Genomic DNA, 20,728 nt, shown 5'->3' on the forward strand with positions numbered 1-20,728 from the left:
TGACCGGTGAAATTTGGATGGGCTCATTATATCAATGTCAGCTTCCTGCTTTTGATATTGACACTAGTTATGTACAGTGTTAATGTGGGAAGGGCTGGAGGAATGGTACTCAGGACTTGCCTGCACATTTCTTTGCAGTTTTAGTGAATCTATACATATTTTGAAATAAAACATTTTTTTATTTTTATTTTTTATTTTTATTTTTTGAGAGAGAGAGAGAGAGAGGGCACAAGACAGCGAGGGGCAAAGAAAGAGAGAGAGAGAGAATCCCACAAGAGGCAGAGAGAGAGAAGCGGGGCTCATCTGAAGGAGGGCTTGAGCTCACTTGATGAGGGGCTCAAACTCATGAACCTTGAGATCACAACCTGAATCGAAGTTAGATGCTTAAATGACTGAGCCACCCAGGTGCCCCAAAAATTTTTTTTTAAAATAAGATATAGTACCTATAGCGTAAGGCTATTTCTGAGGTTCCACGAGTTAATGTAAAGCACTTAACACAGCGTCTAGCACATCACAAGATTTCATTATATATTGTTGTTGTTACTCTGATACGCAGTGCACTGAAGTCCCAACATGAATCAGTCACAATTCTGTCCTTGAGGAGGACAGCAGAAGAGGAAGACACAGCAAAGAGAGATCTTTAGCAGGATATGCTGAGTGTGCCCGCTACACGGGAGGGGTTCTGCGGGCTTAGGTGGGGAAGGTTTCTCGGAAAAGGTATCAGTAGAGCCAAGTATGGAAGCACGGCAAGAGTCAGCCAGGTGGGGAGAATATGAAGGGCACCCAGGCAGAAGGAACGGCCCAAGCAAAACTTGTATGAGCAGCACAGGATGGACCCAGGGGCAGTTAGTCTTACTTGAGCATTTGGGAGGCAGACAGTAGCAGGAAAAGAAGCTGGAATACAGGCATAAGTCAAGCCAAGGAGGCCATGTATGCCTCCAGAGCCCAGACTTTGTCCTTGGGGAGGCAGGGGTGAAGAGCCACCGTCCCCCATCAGCCTCAACCACCCTGGCTCTTTACGGTGTGGCTTCCCCGGGCACTCCTGCTCGGGGGACCCCAGGGAGAGCCGGATCTGTGAGTCTATCCCAGGCTGGAAGGAGGAGCTCTAAGTTATCTCAGAAAGGGAGAGGCCCGGCACAGGCACTGCAAAGCCAACCAGGACTGGCCTTGATCACACAGGAGGTAAGACTACTGCAAACCAGACTGCACGCCACCCTCCAGACCCACCCTCTTCTGCCCACCCCACGTAGGTTTTTGCTTTTTGTGGACTTCTTGGGCACCACTACCGTGGATAGTCCAGAACCTGCAGCCACCTCTTTTCTCCAAGCCTGTGTGGAGAGCATGGAAGTGGGGCCACAAGCACCGGGTTCAAGTCCACCTCCTCACTGATCAGCCCCGACTGTGGGAAAGCCACCAAATCTTCCTGAACTACAGGTCCCCCCACTGTGAAACAAGGGGTCATAACACACGGGAAGCTGGAGTGGGGCTCAAAAGATGTAGAAAAATCAAACACCACAACGTGTGTGAAAGAGCTCCATAGGCTGTAAAGAACTGTGCAGAGATGAAAGATGGTTGCTATTGTTGCCAAAAGAACTATTGGTGAAGAGGAGCCTGCACCTCTGGCTGGAAAATCAGAGTAAATCTCTTTCAAGTCCAGGCAAAGTCTTTAGTGGGGGAGGACAGAGAAGGGAAAGGAAGAGAGGACTAGGGGCCAGGCCATGGTCATCTGGTCTACCAATGCCTCACTCAGGGGGTAGCATTTCCCTCCGGCTTTTCCCATGAGATCTTTTTTGTATCTAAAGACCTTTACTAATGAATTCACCCCCCAAATGTTCTCTGAATGCCTCATGTGTGCCAGGCACGGGTGCTGCAATGGTGAACTAGACAGACAGGGCCTTGGCACTCTTGCGTCACAGTCTACTGGCAATGACAGATGCTTATCTAATAAACACTCAATCATATAATTAGAAAATGCGATGCATGTTGTGACGGAAGCCTACAGGACACTATGAGAGTGTCTAACGTGGGCCTGCAAAGAGTCTCTAGGTACCCTGTGGAAGCTTTTCTAAGGAAAGGCTATTTGGGCTGATACCTAAAGGATCACGAGAATTTAGGGAGAATGAATATGAGGTGGAAAGAGTGACTAAGGGCCAGAGAACAGCAGGCATAAAGGTCAAGAGGTGAAAAAGGAGGCTAGCAGTCCCAGAACCGGAAGAAGCCAATATGTGGGGTGCAGAGCAGGAGAGGGGACTGGGAAACCACTGAAGTGTTTTGAGAGTATGGGAAATTGTGATCAGATCAGATTTGTGTCTTTTAAAGGTTACTGTGGTCACCCTTCGGACATGGGACTCGAAGTGTGAGGGTAGATGCAGGCATACAGGTCACAAGGTGACCCCGGTGGTGCAGGTGGGGGTGAAGTGGAGGCTGTGAAGATGGGGAGACATGGTGGGGTCTGGGCACTATCGGGGGATCAGACAGCCACTGGTGAGGAACTCGTCACCCCAGGAGGGTGTGGGGGGGTGCGAGGAAGCTGGACAGTGATTCCCAACAGCTTATACAACCGGCTGCAGGAGGTGCCATTCTCTAACACTGGAGGGGGATCCAGCAGGGGGCGGAGAAGGCAGTGAGAGATTTAGGACGAGATTCAAGACTGTGTCTTTCCATATGCCAAGTCTGAGGTTTCTCGGGACATCCACCTTCGTCAGCTTGGTGGGTGGATGTAAGGATGCGACGGAGATGAAAAGATGCAGGCTGGAGGCGTACTCCTGCTTGTCACCTGCACGTGGCTGATAACAGAAGCCTTTCATGAGACGGCCTAGGGACAAGTCTCTAGTCGGAAGAGAATGCCTTGAACCAGACCAGACGGAAACGCCAACGTTTAGAGATGGAGAAGGGAAGGATGAGTCAGCAAGATGACTTGGGAGCGAGCAGAAAAGCCAGGAATATGGGGCCGGAGAAGCCAAGGGAAAGGAATGTGTCAGAAGGGAGTGAAAAATGCTTCTGAGAACTAAAAACTGTTCCCTGGTATAGCGCTCTGGAGAGCAGGGCAGGGGAGGGAGCCAGGCTGGAGCGGGGCAGGGGAGAAGTGGGCGGTGCAGACACCAGCAGAGGAGCGCCAGGGCGCTCAACTCTCCCAGGAGACCTGTCTGGGCAGGAGAAAGGAGCCGAGGTGCAAGGTGCAATGTGTGGGCAGGGAGCAGAGCTGGGTCGAGAGGAAGGCTTTTGCTTTTGTGTTGAAGATGGGAGAAGCTTGAGTTTGGTGGGAAGGATGTTCCCAAGGAGCCCAGAGGACAGGATCAAGAAGCCAGCTTGGGGGACAAGTGGCCTCCTCTGCTGACACAGGAGGGAGGGAAGGAGGACAGGCGCTGAGGCAGGTGTGTCTAGGGGTCTGGTGTGACGAGCTGAGGGGTCCTTCCTGATGCCTGTGTTTCTCTGGGAAGAGGGAGGTGGGGTCCTCCGCAGAGAGTGAGGGTGTAGATAGCAGTTTGGGGAAGAAGGTGGGACACAGGCGTGGTGGGGAGTCAGGAGAGGGACAACCAGGGGAATATGGTGGGGACACCAGGTGCTTCTGAAGAATAAGGTAGGTTAGTGATGGTGAATTTCTGGAGGGACTGATCTGCCTTTTTCTAGAGGTTGAGTTATCTGGATGCAGGCAGAAAGCAGTAGCTAGTGATTGACCCAGGACTGGGACTTTGCCAGACTGGGTTAGTAAAAAGACAGAGGGTCAAGAGAGTTTAGGATATTGGGGTGGTTCTTAAAATGATGAGATATGGAATGTATCTGGAATCAGGGAAGGGAAGGCAGAGGAAGGCTATATATGGCAAGAAAGGAGAGGGGCCGGTGCACCGAAGATCGCAATGGAGCTACAGAATGGCTGTGTGCGAGTCATTGGTCAAGCAGGCTGGGAGGCCAGGACGAGGTGCTGACCAGCAAGCAGGATGCTCTATTAGGTGACGGCAGATTTGCAGGCGCCTGGGGGCTGAGGCGGGAAGGACTGATGGGTCTGGGGGTAGTAAGAGCGGCCCATGGAATCAGTCTCACCCAGGGCAGCAGATGGACTCGGAAAGGGGAGGAGGTCTACGGGCAGATGCCAGAGGTTTCGCTGAAATAACAGGGTGGCTGGTGATGATGGTGGGGGGATGCAGCCTGATTTTATGAGATTTGGGGAATCATGGTCTCTTAGGGAAACTCCATTCCCTTGCCATCTGACACGTGTTCTCCAGGAAAGAACATGGAAGGAGCCTTAAGAAAGAGGTCATAGAAACAGCACAGGGTCAGAAAGTTGGGAGATTTATAGGTAGCCCTGCTGGGAATAACATGCTCTGTGATCTCCCTGGGTCTCAGGCTTCTCATCAGTAAAAAGAGGCTGAGGGACACTGGCTTCACTAGGCCTCCCCAACTGCTGGTAAGGGGCCCAGGCCCAGGAGTGGGTTTGGGGTATGCTGAGATAGTGCCCCCCCCCCGCTTAGCCCTGGGGTCAGAGTCCCTGAGCCGTCATCACTGTGTGCATGTGCTGTAAGGTGAATGAGAAGGTGGGGAAGCGCCGGCCAGACACCCTCCGGGGCCCCAGCCGTGTCTGAGGTTCCGTTTTGCGCATCTCTGCTGCTCCGTCCTGGAGGGAACTGCAGGGAGGCTGACAGAAGAACAGACAGACTCCCGCTGCAGGCACAAGTCCATCTGCTGACAGAGATGGCAGCCAAGTCCCCCAGCTCCCCCCTCCCTGCCCGCTCCCCTCGCCCCCCACCCCAGCACTAGCTGAGGGCGCTCAGCTCAGGTGTCCAGGTGAGGGGGGTGCATCTGCCCCTCTTCTCTCTGGTAGATGAATGGCCCCTGGTGGCCTCCTCGAGCCTTGGCAGTGGCTTATGAAAGCAGAGGAGCAGCCACCCACCTGCTCCTTCACCCACTTTCCACTTCCAAAAACAGACCCGCCGTTTCTCAGGAGTCAGCTGGCGGGTCTCACTGCACAGGACTTAAACAGCCTTCGCAACGCACACCATCCCCTTGGGGCGCCGCTTCTCGGAGATCCACGGAAGGTCCACTTACGTGTCCGATCTTGACCTACTCTCCCTCTGCCACTTTCCCTCCCTGGCCTCCCACTCCTTCTACCTCCTGTCAGAGGCCATATGCTTAGAGAACGTACACGCAGCCTCACTCCACCCTCATCATAAAATACCAGGAAAGACCCAGCACTTGACCTAGGACTTTGCACACAGTAGATGCTCTATAAATATTTACTGAATAAATGAAGACTATTCTCAAATATTTAAAAAAGAAAACCCTAATAAACCCACTGGAATTTTTAAAATTATTGATCGCATTGCTCCTATTTATTTGGGTAGATAAAAGATCACCTTTAAAAATCTTTAGTATTTCTTGGTACTTACTATGTGCCGAGCATTTTACAAGTATGAGTGGGTTTCCTTTTCACAACCTGTGAGAGGGATATTTTAACCCCATTTTACAGAGAAGCAAATCAAGTCTCAAAGAGAGGTTAAGAAACATGTCCAAGGTCATAGAGCTGGGAAGCAGGGGCCACAGGATCCTAACCCAGAGGTATCAAACTTAAAAAAAATTTTTTTACATTTATTTTTGAGAGACAGAGCACAAGTGGGGGAGGGGCAGAGAGAGAATGGGACACAGAATCCGAAGCAGGTTCCACGTTCCGAGCTGTCAGCACAGAGCCGGATGAGGGGCTCGAACTCACAAACTATAAGATCATGATCTGAGCTGAAGTCGGACGCATAACCGACTGAGCCCCTCAGGGGACCCCCAGAGGTATCCAACTTTAAAGACGATGCTCTTTGCGGCACACCAGGCTGCCTCTAACAGTGTTCAAACAGAACAGAATGGAGAGAGACTAAGCGAAGGGGGAGGCAGAGAAATGTTGCAGGGAGGCTGTGGTACCGTGGTCGGAGGCTCTCTACTGCCTTCCCCTGGGGAAGTAGTTTTGAGGCTGGGTAAGTTCTGCTGAAAAACAGTGAAGTGGGGCAGACCTCGCTCATCTCCCCCGCTCTGGTTGCTTCGCTGGGTCACCCACTACCTACGCAAGCTAGCATGTCATTGGGGGCTGCCCAGCTTGGTTCTCTGAGTGTGTGAGAGGCCGAGGAGCTGTGGGGACCCGTCCTGAGGACAGACCTTCCCTGTTTCCCTTCCCACGAGGCAGAGAGGCCATGGGGCCCAGGGAGCAGGCAGGAGAGCGTCAGGAAACACAAGCGGCTTGACCCACGGGGACGAACACGGCTCTTGTCCCCCACCCCCTGCCTGCCTGCCTCTGCCTGACAGGTAAGCAGCTGTGCTCTGCATCTGTCTGTCCATCTGTCTCCCTCTCAGGGGCCTGGAGAGAACGGATGCTCCTGAGAGGGGGGTGGGTCCGGACATGAAGCAGCTCCCTTACTCCGGATCTTAATCAGCAGGGACGAGGAAGGGTGGGGCGGGAAGGGAAGGGGGCCTCTATCTCCAGCCAAACCCCCCCACTCCGGCCCCACCGCTGCGTTCCTCTTGCTGCCCCCCACCTCCTCGCCAGCTCCCCCAGCGCTGCCTGCCAAGCTCTGCAAATTACCACACATGCCAATAAGTCATTAGAAACCAGAACGGCGAATGCAGGGTTGCCATGGAGACGGAGGCTGGAGCCAGCAGCCCGGGCCGGCCCTTGGCTCAGGTGTGCTGCGGGGAGAGCTAGCAGGGACTGGCCGGGAGGCGAGAAGGCTGCATGCTACGGGGGTGCCGATTCCGGGCTTCAGGTCCCCCTCCTCAGGGCCCAGCCCTGCGCCCCTGAAGAGCGTCGGGTCGCAGGGCTGCAGGAGGGCAGGGGAGCCTGGGGCCAGGGGGCCGGGCCCCTCTCTCCACAAAGCTGCGCCCCTACCCTGAGGAGGTGCCTGTGACAAGGCCATGGGGGAAGGCCCTAGGGCCCTGAGCACCCAGTGCAGACAGGCCTGGGTTTGGAGGCAGCTGAGCTCAGGGAGGAGCCGAGGGCGGGACCAGCAGACCAGCAGGACCTTCCTGAGCTTGAACTCGCTTCTGCCTCTGCCCAGAACTCAGCGCAGCACCGCGTCTTTGCAGGTAAACACACACACACACGCTTGTCACAAATGGATGAGCGGACGAGAGATGCGGTGCTGTGTGTAAGCACCCAAGATTCTGACAAGACAGGAGCGGGCCCTGGATGGCGTCTCTGCAGGTCCACTAACTCAGTGTGACCTCTGACAGGGGCGCTTTTCTCCGGCCTCAGTTTCATCGTCTGGAAAATACCCGGATTGTGTTTCACACACAGGGTATTTCCCACTGAGCTCTCCAGAGCAGCGAGTTATGAGGCGGTTCCCCTGGGGTGATGGGGTCAGGAGGAGGCTGAGTCCGTGGGGCTCTGGTCCCCGGGCTTTACTCCACCCACAGCAGCCTCGTATTAACTTCCTGTTGCTGCTGTAACATATGACCACAAATTTAGTGGCTTCAAACAACAAATTTATTATCTTACGGTTCAGACAGTCAGAAGTTCAAATTGAGTCTCACGGGACTAAAGTCAGTGTCAGTGGGTCTGTGCTCCTTCCCGAGGCTCTGGAGGGACGATGCGCTTCCTTGCCTTTGCCAGCTCTGGAGCTGCCCGCATTCCTTGGCTCATGGCCATTTCCATCCTCTCAAGATGGAAGTCTTGCCCAGTCTACCACATCTCATGCTCTAACAATAAGTTCTAACAAAGGCAGAAGTCATTTAAAGGACTGTTATGATTGACTACATTGGACCTCCCCAAATAATTCAGGGTCATCTCTCTATTTGAAGGTTAGCTGGTAAGCAACCTTAAGACCCTTTGCCACATAACATAACATATTCATAGGTTCTAGGGAGTCATAGGTGAACATCTTTGGGAGACCATTATCCTGCCAACCACATAAATATCATTGACCCTTGGACGACACAGAGTTCAAGGCACTGACACTCCCTCCCCCACCACGCACAGTTAAAAAAATCCATGTATAACTTTTGACTTCCCCAAAACTCAAAAGCTTAACTGCTAAGAGCCTACTGCTGACCTTCGAGAAGCCCTTCTGCTAACATAAAACTGCTGATTAAGACATATTTTGCATGTTCTGTGATTATATACCGCATTCTTACAATAAAGCCAGAGGAAAGAAAATTTTAAGAAAATCAAAAGTGGGGCACTGGGGGGGCTCAGTCGGTTAAGCGTCCGACTTCAGCTCAGATCATGATCTTACACTTTGTAAGTTCGAGCCCCATGTCGGGCTCTGTGCTGACAGCTCAGAGCCTGGAGCCTGCTTTGGATTCTGTGTCTCCCTCTCTCTGTCTCCACCCCCCCCTAAAATAAATGAGCATTAAAAAAATTTTAAATAAAGAAAATCAAAAGGAAGAGAGAACGCATTTATAGTGCTGTGCTGTATTTATTGGTGCTGTAGGTTTATGTCATCTGTTTATAAGATGAATTATCTGTCAGGACCTGTATCAATACTGCCTCACATGACACAAAACACCGGAGATGTGTAGATGTTTTACGTGTTCCTGAAGCTACGTGTCAAAAATGAAAACAATGTGAAAAAGAAATTCGCATTTATTTACAAAATAAAGTTTTTCCAATATATATATTTTTCTGGTATATTTCTTGGGGAAAAAATATCCATGTAAAAGTGACCCCGCAGAGTTCAAACCTGTCCTGCTCAGGGGTCAGCTTTTTAATCGTTTTGAAGAAAAATGTATCAATGTCTATAAATGTGTGAAAGCCACATGAGCAGAAGACTCTCAGGTGCCACCAGCTTTAAAGTGTTATGACTTGGACGCTTTTTTCTCCCAGAGGGATCCCTGCAACGAAGTCCAGAGGAGGTCTGTGGACTGGCCCCTGAGTGTGCATGTTGGCACACTCGGGCTGTCCTGCTGGGGGGTGCCAAGACCTAGGTCTCCATCGTCCACCAGCAAAGGAGTACCCAGGAAGGAAAAAACGAGGGATGTTTTGGGGAACCCACCACCATTCCATATGCACCCATACAGTCAGACTATCTGTAGTCCTCTGCTTCTGTTTTTATTTCCAGGTAAGGTCAGGTGGAACTGCGTGTGCACGCGTGTCCGCACATGCATGCCAGTGCTCTCCCATCAGACTGAAAGCTCCCTGAGGCCATGACCTTATTCTTCTTTGTCCCCCATTACCCACCTCTGTCTCTTGGCAGTGCACCTGGTGCAGAAGGTATACTGATCTAACAGTCATAAAATTGAGACAGCAGCCTTCCTTCCCACACCTTGACCTTCAGTACTGTCTGTCTTCCTCCTAGTTTCATCCAGAGAAGTCCCCAGATTTTTTATAACAAACTCTGGAAACAGTACTCGAGTTCAGAAAGCGTAGGTCTTACAATCTTCCTACTGGCACCTTTCCAGGCCCATAGGGATCAAGTTCGGCATTTGCAAGTAGGACAGGCTCTGACTGCCCCTGGGGGGACACGGTGGCCTCTCACTCTCCTCCCATGCAGCACGGCCTCTGTTCTTATGTCTGCAAGACCCCGTCTGCTGACCACCTGGGACCCAGTGGGGCTAAACAACAAAACTCTTATGAGAAAGGTGCTCTGGGCATTAATCACAACCCCGGTGTCTTAGGATTTTATGCAAATTCCTCACCCTCGCTCAGCCTTATTTTTTCCCTTGGTAGAGGCCGACAGCTCATTCTTGTTGCCTCTGTCATGTGTCGCAGGGGTTGCTGGAAAAGAAATGTGACATGGTAGGGAGAGCTATTCTTTGGAGGAGCAGCGCTGGGGAAATTGAGAAGAGGAACTCGCATTTACCGAGCGTCTGCTTTGTGGCGGGCACTTTACACAGATTAGCTCATTTAACGTGACGGCTGAGAATCAGGGCTCTGGAGTCAGAAAGGTTTGGGGCTGAATCCCAGCTCTGACATCTCCTGGCTGTGTTACTTTAATGTTTCCCAGTTCGGTTTCCTCAACTGCAGAATGGGGGGAAATGATACGTAATCCACGGTGTTCTGTGGACGAGATGAGCTGAGTGCAGGAGAGTTTTCAGCTCTTGGTATTAACGACCCCATGAGGTGGGCATTATTGGCCCAGATTTACAGATGAGGAAACTGAGGCGCAGAGAGGTTAAGTCAAATGTCCAAGGGCCTGGGGTTAGGGAAGGGGCTCTAACCCAGCTCTAACTGATCCTGGCTCCTCTGAACTGTGAGCCACAAGGAGAGGAGCCTTCGGCTCAGGGGGTCGTGCCAGGAGCCTCCGGGGCAGCCCTGGCGGGCTCTCTCCCGCACCCAGGCTGCCCACGGCCCAGGGAAGGGGGAGAAGACTGCTGAGCAGACTGCTTTGCCCATGTGGCTCTTGGCTCCTGCCGTGTGTCCTGCCACCCAGGAGGGGAGGGTCTGCGTGCGCCTCGGGGGCGCAAGGGCACTGCCAACGGATCCCAGTCCGCTCCAGAGCAAGCCCTCTGCACACATTGCAATGAGCCCAAACCACCAGGATCCAGGCAGCCTGTCTCCAGGGGGAGGACAGACGCCCTTCATGGGGGAACGTTTCCTCCTTTTGGCTCAACTTTACTTCCGGTTCATTCTAAGCAAAACCAACTGGAATGTTCTAGGAATAACCCATCAAACAGGAGCCCAGGCAGGGATAGGAAGGGAGAAATGAAGCCAGCTGCACACTGGGTGGAAAGATGGGGCTTGGGGGACTCGCAGAGAACCAGCCCAAGAGGGACGTGGGGCTGGGGTGGCGGGATCGGGGGGCCCGGGGCGGGGGGAGGCTGGTGGATGGCGACAGACCAGGAGAGGGCAGATGTATGAAAACAGCTGGGGAGCTGGAAACAGGACCTTCTCAAAGCAGGAGGGCTTCACAGGACCCAGAGGCTGGGTCCCCACAGGTGAGGGCAAGAGCGGTGCAGCCCTGTGGCTGCTCTCCTGTCCCAGGATGGTGGGCAAAGGCCTGTACCAGAGACGAGGTGCCTGCCCTCAGGGGGGCTTCTATCCTGGCTGCGCCACACCCTGCTTGGTCCCCCTTCACCCCCCCCCACCCCAGCTGTAAGTTCCCCACGGGAGAGCCCTCCCCTCTGCGCAGCCACAGCCCACCCCCTTTTCCAGGTCCAAGGCAGCCGCACCTCCTGCAGGAAGCGTTCCCTATATACTCCCACACACAGCTCACACTTCTGATAACATTTATAGTCTAAATCACACAGTTTAGCACTTGGTTTTAAATAACTGTCTGGTATTATTCCCTCGTTATTTCTTTTGAGTATAAGTTTTGCACACACACACCCCCCCCCAATTGACTGGTAGGTTTCTTTACCAGAAAAGGCGTCTTATGTTTCTTTACATTCTTCCCACCCCCACCCCCGCTCCGCCCCCCACAACAGAGCCCACACTGCCTGGGAGACAGTCCCCACGAAAAAGGGACTTGGTGGGCAAGTTCTAATGGAGTAGCTTGGCTTCGACGGCTGGACAACTTCCTGACTAGCCACCCAGTGAGATGCTGACAAGGATGGCCGAAAGCTCAGGTTTTAAAAGATCGGATCATGTCACCCCTGCCCTAAACCCTGCAAAGGCCCCCCGTTTCCCTAGCTTGCTCTGAGGAAAGGAGAAACCGTTCATCCCAACTCCGGGGCTCTCCAAGGTCTGGCCTCCTAATGTCGCTCAAACCCACCAGGCACAGCCCTGCCTCTGAGCCCCGCGCCTGCTGTTCCCTCTGCCTGGCATGACCTTCCCATCTGCGTCCACTTCCTCTTTACTCACATTTTCAGCAAGGTCACCTCAGGCCGCCCTGTACAGAACTATAAACTTTCCTCTTCCTAACAGATTCTGCTACCCTTCTTTCCCTCCCTCCCTTCTTCCTTCTTCCCTCCCTCCCTCCCTTCTTCCTTCTTTCCTTCCTCCCTCCCTCCTTCTCTGCCTTCCTTCCCCCCTCCCTCCCTCCCTTCCTTCCTTCTTTTCAGCACTTGCCACTCTCAAACAAACTATCATTTTACCCTATTCCCCAGACCATGAAGTATAAGCTTCTCAAGGGCAGAGATCTCTGGTTGTTCACACTATTGTCTCCACCCTCAGTGCCCGGCACAGAGGCTTGATGAACTCTTGCTGAATGAAGAGACCCCAGTCCACCACCCCCCCCCCGCCCCGTGTCTGAGATGGCTCAGGCACAGTTGTGCTCAGATGTGGGCGATGGGCAGAAAAATTCTGGAAGCCCCCTCCAGAAGTGGGATTCCAGCATTCCACTCCTGAAACAAGTCTGGTGCAGCACCCTCTGAAGTTCAGAGGCCCGAAGCCGTGTGAGCCACCTTCATCCCACCGGGAGGTCTGTCCAGCAGTAGAAGAGCGGCAAGGGGCTGCCAGGCAAGGTCAAGTGCTCCCCCTCCCTCGACGCACAGCTTTAAAATTTCTAGCTTGCCCGCCAGCTGCCCCTCTGGGGTCTCTCTCTCCTGGACATCGCACCTCTGCCCTCCCAGGCCCAACACAGACACTTCATCACCTGCCTTTGGATGTTCACTTTGAGAACACTTTACAGAGGAGCATAACCTCCCCTGCCTTTCTTCTCTCTTCCCCTTTTCTTCTTTAAAAAGAAAGTGTCAGGCAAAACAGACCCACTTTTCCTGGGGGGGACCCATGCTGGCTGTTTAACACCGTTGCCCCTCCTTACATATGTTTTTTCTTCCTGAAGGACCTGCCTTGTGAGATGTTTGTAAACATGAGTGATGGTACTTGTTCCTACCAAGGCATGTGAGCCTCCCTACTTAGCGACACCCCGCCGAGAGCGCTAATTCCGAACCATGCTCCACCTAATCTGCAGTCTGCACCCCATCCTCACATCTCCCGGAAGTCACCCTCATATTGGTTCTCACTATGGCCATGAGGTCTGGCTCTTAGGGTCCCCCTTCTCTAAGGCCACTGGCTCCGTGTGGCCCTGGAGACACTTGGCCGAAGCAGAAGGAAACAATGTTGGCTCTTAAAGAGCTGTGGCCTACGGAGGCAGGAGGAGGGGAGACCCCCTCTGAAGGTCCCCCAAAGGGGACAGGCAGTTCCTAGCTTGGACAGGACTTGGGAGCTTCTGGCCGTAGGGAGGGAGGAGGGGAGGGGAATGGGCTAGATGGCCCCAGAGAACCTTCCAGGACCAAAGGGCACCGGATTCTGAGAGTGGTTAAAGAGCAGGAGACCTCAGGTCAGAGAGAACTCCTTTGTTTTATTTAGCTCTTTGCCCTTGAGCAAGTTATGAACCTGAGTCTTGGTTTCCCTGAGTTTAAACTAGAGGCAGGGGCGCCAGCGTGGCTCAGTTGGTGGGGCGTCTGACTTCAGTTCAGGTCATGATCTTGTGGATCGTGAGTTCGAGCCCCACACAGGGCTCGCTGCTCTCAGGGTAGAGCCCGCTTTGGATCCTCTGTAAACATACCCCCATCCCTCCCTCCCCTCTCAAAAATAAACAAACATTTTAAAAACTAACTAAATAGAGATAATAAAAGAACCTACCTAGTGGGGGTGTTTTGGAGGATTTGATAGGACAAGGGAGGTAAAGCACTGGGCACAGTGCCTGGCACATAGTAAGTGCTCAGGAAATGCTGGCTGCTGTCATCAGTGCCATTTCAGTACGGGAGGTGGAGGCTGAGAAACAGCTGTCACCCCAAGAGCCCTCTGCCTGCTCTGTGCTTCATCTCAGGACTCTGAGTCCATCAAATGCTGATCAGCAGGGAAGGTGTGGGTGGAAGAAATGTACAGAGAGAAACAGAATTCTAAACCGAACCTGGTTCAGCTCACCTCCTAAAAGGCAGCTCCCTCAGGCCATCAGAACATCTGAGAGACCATGGTCCTGAGGCCAGTCCCGGCCGATCCCTTGCCCCAAAGGCCACTAGTTTTCGGCTGAAAAGTATGGGGCTGTTCTGGGCAACTTGCCAGTCCCCCTGGAAGCTCCTCTCTGAGCACTGGAAACAAAGAGGCTGAGGAGGGACAGGTCCAAGGTGTTCTGGTCTCCATAGGAGGCAACGCGCATACAACACGACTCCTTTTCATACCCGTCTCTGGGGTCCCAGACGCCCTCGGCACCGCAATCCTCAGACCCATCACCCCGTGCCTGGTTGAATCCAGCCTTGCCCCAAATATCACATCCTTTGAGAACCTTATCCTGACCGGCAGGCAGAGATGGTCACCTCTTTAACTGCCCATCCCTCTATTATAGCGCTGGCTTCATCATTGCTAGGACCGACCGCCCACTTGGGCGCACAGCCCTTCCTGTGCGGGGCCCTGCTCTGACTCGTTACTCGTATCAATTCATTTAATCACCATGACAACTCTACGAAGTAGGTGCTATGATTATCCTGTTTATACACGAGGAAACCGAGGCGCAGAGAGGTTAGAGGACATGTCCAGTGTCACCTAGCTGGAAGTGGGGAAGCCTGGATTTGAACCCCAGCCGTGTGGTTCCACAGACTCTACAGTCTTAACTGTGAATTCCTGGAAGGCAGGTGGGGGTGGGGGGGTGACACCTAATTAGCCTCTGTCCCTAGCACCCAGCACAGGTACACAGTAGGTGCTCAGAAAAGATGGGTTGACTGTACAAGCAAATACTTGCTTCAGGCTAACTTGGTGAATATTCCAGCCTTTGAGCTGCAGGTCAGAGAAAGCGAGCCCCTCTGGGAAATGTAAGATAAAGGCACACCCCCTTATTCACTCTCTTAGCGCTCTCACCTCAGTGTTGCCTGTCTTGTCTGCTGCTGTCTTGTCTTTTGCCTTCTGTTTTTTGTTTGTTTGTTTCTCTTATCTTCTGCCTTTGTGCTCCTCCCCTTGTGTTCCTTGGTCACTCTTCCTACCCTGTCCCATCCAGCCCTGCCCCCACTGTTCTTCCCAGCAGCTCTTGCATACTTGAAAGACTCCTACCCCCATTCTTGGCCTTAAAGCATTTATAGAGGCCACGCTTGCCCAAGGAGGCTGAGAACCCAGTGAAATTGACTCATTACACTGGCCGTGGACCAAGCTCTGACACCCTGACCCTGAATGAAAACAGCAATTTCCCCATCAATTCTACCTGGATGCAGAGTGGGAGTTCAGGTGGAGGGGGGGGGTTCGTTGCCTACCTACAGCTTGTCACGGATCTCTGTGGGATGAGGAAGACCCACTGTCCTTGCCTCCTCTATCAGGGTCCCAACTCCTCCAAACAGCCTTGCCTGATCACTTGAGACAGCTTACTCATGCAACCACTCAGCGAATCCTTGTATATTCTAACACCCTAACTGAGAAGAGGAGGCATGCTTCTGAAAAATTTGGTTACAATGTAACTTCAGATAACTGTGCAAGTGACCAGGTGCCACAGGCATCATAAAGGCCAAAGGAATTGCAGACAGTCAGTGATTTCAAAACAGAGACCTATTTGACGTGGGGCCAGTAGTTTCTTCTCTCTGGTTCTCAATATCCTAGCTATGAAGACGGGGGTGATAATCTAGACCTCCGAAGGTCAGGAGCATTGAATGGGATAGTTTTCGTAAAGGTCCTGATGGACTGGTGCTTGGCATGTGCCAAATAACACGTTTGTTTCTGTCTCCCGTCTCAGTCTAAAACAGTGGCCTTCTCCTCCACCTCTCAGATAAATGGTGAGATACGAATGGGTCCAGCCTTTCAGATCAGAAATGTCTTAATGACAGGATGACCCTGGGTCTGTAAGCTTTGTGGTAAGTGGCATGTTGTGGAGATGGGCCTGTCAGGCTAGAGGTCACCCACTCACTGCGATGATGATGACAGTTCACTAGAATTGTCCTTCCCCCAACCCAAGCAGTGGGTCTTTGAAAAAGCCTGATGGACGCAGAGCTAATCAGGTGGGGAAGCCCAAATACAAGTTCACTTCTGCCCCGAGACATGGAGGTTTGTTTAAAGTGTATTTATTTATTTTGAGAGCGACAGAGACATCATGAGCAGGGGAGGGGCAGAGAGGAGAGAGAGAATCCCAAGCAGGCTCCACGCTGTCAGTGCAGAGCCTGATGCAGGGCTCGAACTCACGAACCATGAGGTCATGACCTGAGCCCAAACCAAGAGTCAGACACTTAACTGAGCCACCACGTGCCCCTATACAGAGGTTTGTTTAATTGCTGTATCCTCAGCTCTTAAAATAGTACCAGGCACATAGTAGGTGCTCAACAAATTATTGAATTTTTTTATTTTTTAAAGCAATGGATTTCCTTTTTTTTCTTTCAAATAAAAAGATGGGGGAGTGGGTTAGGAGGGACAAATGGCAGGGTCCAGGGACAAATGCCAGGGAAATGCAGCTGCCTGGCCTGCCAGCCCAGGCTCTGCCTCTACAAAAGGAATACAGCCAAGTCAACAGTGCATGTGTCCCCACCTTCAGGATGTCGGGGAGCACACATGCCTGCCTTGTGATTTACGCTGCAGTTTTCAGAAGAGCAGGGGGGCAAAGGTGGAGACAGAGAGCAGGAAGGAAGGGAGGGAGGGAGAGGTCTTGGAGAGCAGGGGACAGAAAGGGAAACAAGGAGAGGAAGCAGGTGGAGGAAAGAGAGGGAATGGGAGGAGAGAAAGAGGAGGAAGGAGGGAGGCACAGGGAGAAAGGATGAAGTGGGGAGCAACTGTGTGGACAGTTACAAAGGAAGCCTGCTATCTCAGCAGACCCCTGAGTTCCCACCGCCTCTGCTGTCTCCTTCCCGTGAGGCTGTGCAAGGGGACAGGGGGATTTGGGGATGCTCCTAATACCAGGTGTCCCCCAGGCCCCTGGCAGGGCACTGAGGCCAGAATCCCATCCCAGTCTGGAGGGACCCCCGACGCAGGAAGGAGGAGACTTGGTGTGAGCCAGCCCAGGGGCAAGAAAAGGGCCTGGAAGGCTCAGACCCCAAGCTGTGTCCTTCTCTTTCTGCCTTCCCCACACAAGGGCACCTGGCCAGCCAGGAAAGTGGGTCAGGCCACCTACATCGGACTTTTTTCTAATAACAACAGGGCTCACAGGCAAGGGGGGGGCATCAGCGCCCTATACACGGCCCCTGCCCACCCCATGCCTAGTGGTCTTTGCTGGTGGGACCTTTAAGAAGCAGTGGGCAGTGGGAACGGATCCTGGCTTTCTCGCTCAGGAAGAAGAAGACGCTGCTGGACCAGGGCCCATCCCAGGCTGGCAGGGAAGAGGGAGTCTGCTGTTGGCCTGGGAGTGCATGGAAAGACCCCAGTCTCAATGACGGTGACGGTGACGGAGCTGGTGGGAAGCCACTTCTACCCCTCTGACCGGGGGAGGCTGTTGGATCTCGACCCCACCACCTGGGGTGCTGGAGCTGAGGACGGGGACTGACCGGCGCATGTCTGACAACTGAACCGCTGGGTCCGGCCCACCCCCTCCGACCCTGCCAGTCGCCCAATTAGAAGCTGCGTCGGCTCCAACATATGGGAGCTGCGGCTGCCCGAGGAAGGAGCACCAAGCCCAGCTGGCATTTTCCTTCCTGTTCTTTCCGCGGGGGAGGAAGAGCAGGGACAGAGGGGGAGCACAGCAACACCCCCAGGGCCCAGTTCTCCTGCATCTCTTTAGATTCTCAGCTCACCCTCAACGGAGGTCAGCCCCCCACCCTCCCACCCAACCCCGCACCCAGAGAGCGGCTCCTCGCTGGTTGGGCAGCCAGAGCCTGCGCCGCCCTTCGCCTGCAGGGCAGACGGACCACCTGTGGCTGGCCAACCCCTCCTGTCTCCTGGGTGCTGCGGTGGGCCCAGAGCTGTCCTTCGTCTCCGCTTCCCACTCCCAGAGCCCCCAGCCTGGGCCCAAGCCCGGCCCATCCCCCACACCAAATGTCCCATCCCAGGCTGCGGACAAGATCCCCCAGCCGGCCCGGGAGAAGCCCGACTCCTGGTTCCAGATACTTCGAACAGACACCAAGGCCACCTTGTCCCTCCGCACGGACACCGAGCTCCAAGGAAGGGGAAGTCCCCGCGGCCCGGGAGAGCTTCCACCCCGCCAGTCCGCCCCTGTCCCGGCTTCCCTATCCCCTCTGCCACCTCTCGGCTCCCCGACATCTCCGGGCGCCGCTCTGCCCAGCAACAGTTTGGGGCGGCTCGGGCCTCCCCGCGGGCGGGGGGTGGGGGGGATTAAGGCCCAGCCGCCCCCTCCCCCGCCGCTTCGGCTGCTCTCCGCGCGATCCGCCGCCTTCTTTACATTCTCGAGCCCTGCTTCCGTCAGCCCCGGCGGCCGCCTCCCTCCCCAAGCCCCCAGCTCGCAGCCGGCGTCCCCCACGGCCCGCCCCTCCCCCAGCCACCGCCCGGCCCGGCGGGGGAAACGGGGGCGGCGGGGACCCGGGCCCCGCGCTCCCCCGCCGCCACGCCGACGGCCCCCGCGCCGCCCGGGGCTCAACCCGGGGCCGCACACTCACCCGCGGCTGCCGTCCGGGCTCCCGGGACCGCCGTCCGCCGCCCGCGCCGCCGCGCCCCGCACGGCTCCGGCTTTGGCCCGGGCTGGGCTGGGGAAGGCCGGGGCGCGCCCTCCCTCCGCGCCGCCGCCGCTGGCGGCACAGGCCGGGCAGGGTCGCGGGCGCCTTCCCCGCCGCGGAGTTGTCCGGGGAGCGGTCCTGGGTCCTGGGCCCGAGCCCGGCGAGCGCGGGGGTAGGATCGCCGTCCTCGCCGCCCCCGCCCGCACCGTCCGCGCCCCGGGCTCCGCGCCGCCCTGCGCGTCGTGGCCGGAGGCTGGCGGGCGACAGGCGGGCGCTCCCTCCGCGCCGCGCGGCCGCAAGTGCACAGAGCAGGCCCTCGCGCGCCCCGGCCCCTCCGCGCGCCCCTCCTCCCGGCTTCGCGCTCAACCTGCTCGCCCGCTTCGCCGCCGCTCCCCCAACCTCCGCGGCCCGCTCCGGTCGCCTCCTCCCCGTCTGCAAGCCACGCCACCCCCCTCCAGTCCCGCTGCCAGTTTAACTCCTGAATGGCCAGAGGCCCCCTCTCCCTAGCGCGCACACACACCCGGGAGCGAGGAGTAGGGTGGGGCCAGGAGTCGCTGGGGCCGGTGGTCCTCTCGTGCCTTTGGACGCCAGGCTTGGCTGAAAGAAGGGGACGGGGCGCCCGGATCTGAGGGGGAAAGGGATGGCTTCTCCGGTACTGCCTCAGCCTCTTGCAACGGCCAGGAGGACAGAGGGGAAATACAGCAGCTTTTAGAGGGCAGGTGCATCTCACAGGCAAAGCATGCCCCGGAGACCGCATTTTTTGCTACCCTCCGGAAGTTAACAGCAGACTAAGGAATCCAGTGGGTGGGTTAGAACTCGTTCCCTGGCAAAGGCAGCTCGCATCCTAAAGAATGAAGTGAAATGCTACCAGCCCACCCCACCAGTCCTCACGCCCTTCCAAAGCTGGGCAGCTCTGGCATTCTGGAAGACCCCGTCCTGACCCTAAGTGAAGGATGTCAATCTACATAGGTGGTGGGCAGGACCTGGCAAGTTGGCTCAGGGGCTCGGCCTTCGGGGGATGTCCATTCTATTGGCTGTGCTATGAGCACTGGGAAAAGGAGAGCAGGAGCTGATCCCTGCTGAAGGTGAGTGCGGGCTGCTGCCTGGTGCCTTCGGAAAGCAGGATCACTACCACGAAATCAGGGCTTAGGAGAGTGGGTCTCCTGCTGGAGCCAACTGCTTATGGCCCTTGTCTCGGTGGGGCCTTCAGCCTGGGTCACTCAGAATGCACACAGGCTCAGCTCTATGATGGGTGTTGAGCAGAGCCTGCCAGAACCCACAGTAGGGGGGTGGGTGAAGGGGAGCCCAAGGTATAAGGAGTCCACCCAGAAGTGACGGCCATCCAGTCTGTCTTCCTTCATTCAGGGCTTGAGCTCAGTGCCTCCTGTGAGCTGAGCTCCGCATGGAACACTGACAGAGCTTTCTGGTTCTGCCTCTTCCAAGGGCACAGCCAGTGGTAACTCCATGCCTGGAGGCTTTTATAAAGTCTGCTTGAAGGGCACAGAGTGGTTCTCACCTTCCATATATCCAATAAGCACATGCTCTTTCCCATTATACCTCCTAAACCACCTCATGCCTCCACCCTCCACCCCTGCTGTGGGGCATAATAGTCTCAAAGAACTTAGAAGGATGAGTTGGAGGTATATGAAACAAATTTTAACATCTCAAGGTAATGGAAGCGCCACAGAAATACGGAATGAGAAAGCTGTTATTGGCGAGAGTTATTCACAGAAGGTTTTATCGACGAGTTGAGAGTCAAGGTGAGTCTGAATGGTAGGGCAGGATTTGAAGTGGCAGGAAAAACAGAGACCAGCAAAGGCAGGAAAGTGGAGCCAGGCAGAGTAGAATGCATTGTGTGGAGGGTAGGGGGCAAGAGGCAATTTACAGAGCTACTATTAGATGCTAAGCCTTTTCACATATTTCTCTCATTTTCCGCTCTGAGTGGGCTCTTACCCCATTTAACAGACAGGAGAATGGAAGCTCAGAGAGTTTAAGATCTACAGGCAGAATCTGAACCCTGTTCTTGAAACATACTGGCTGTAGCACCATATCGGAGTTCTGCATGCAGAGTGGGGGCAGCTGATGAGCCTGAATTGTCAGGCTGAGCAGGTTAGCTGTGGACAAGGCATTTGGGATGAAAGAGGTAGGGGAATGGGAGACCAGGGAGGAGGCACTGGGGAGCAGTGGGGAGGGGGCCGTGAACATGGACAGTAAGTGCCATGGGCTTTTGTCAGGAAGACCTGGCAGAACTCTGACAATGACTCACTGAGTGAAAGAGGTGAAAACCTGACTCCAGACTTCTGAGCATGAGTGTTTGGGCCCTATGTCAATTCAGTGGGGCCACCTCACCCTCTTGAGGGCCGAT

The 20,728-nt window shown here is 54.7% G+C and overlaps 1 protein-coding gene across 1 annotated transcript in view; it reads right to left on the minus strand.

The window, feature by feature from the left end:
* Nucleotides 1-18,352, minus strand: part of LRRN2 (leucine rich repeat neuronal 2) — a 62,134-nt gene extending 43,782 nt beyond the window's left edge. Inside the window, exon 1 of the mRNA XM_039227641.1 lies at nucleotides 18,307-18,352. The gene's annotated coding sequence lies outside the window, so the exon portion shown is untranslated. The remainder of the gene's footprint in view (nucleotides 1-18,306) is intronic.
* Between the last annotated feature and the right edge of the window lie 2,376 nt (nucleotides 18,353-20,728).

Source organism: Hyaena hyaena, unplaced genomic scaffold, assembly GCF_003009895.1.
Source record: "Hyaena hyaena isolate Hyena2069 unplaced genomic scaffold, ASM300989v1 scaffold_28, whole genome shotgun sequence".
Lineage (NCBI taxonomy): Eukaryota > Metazoa > Chordata > Mammalia > Carnivora > Hyaenidae > Hyaena > Hyaena hyaena.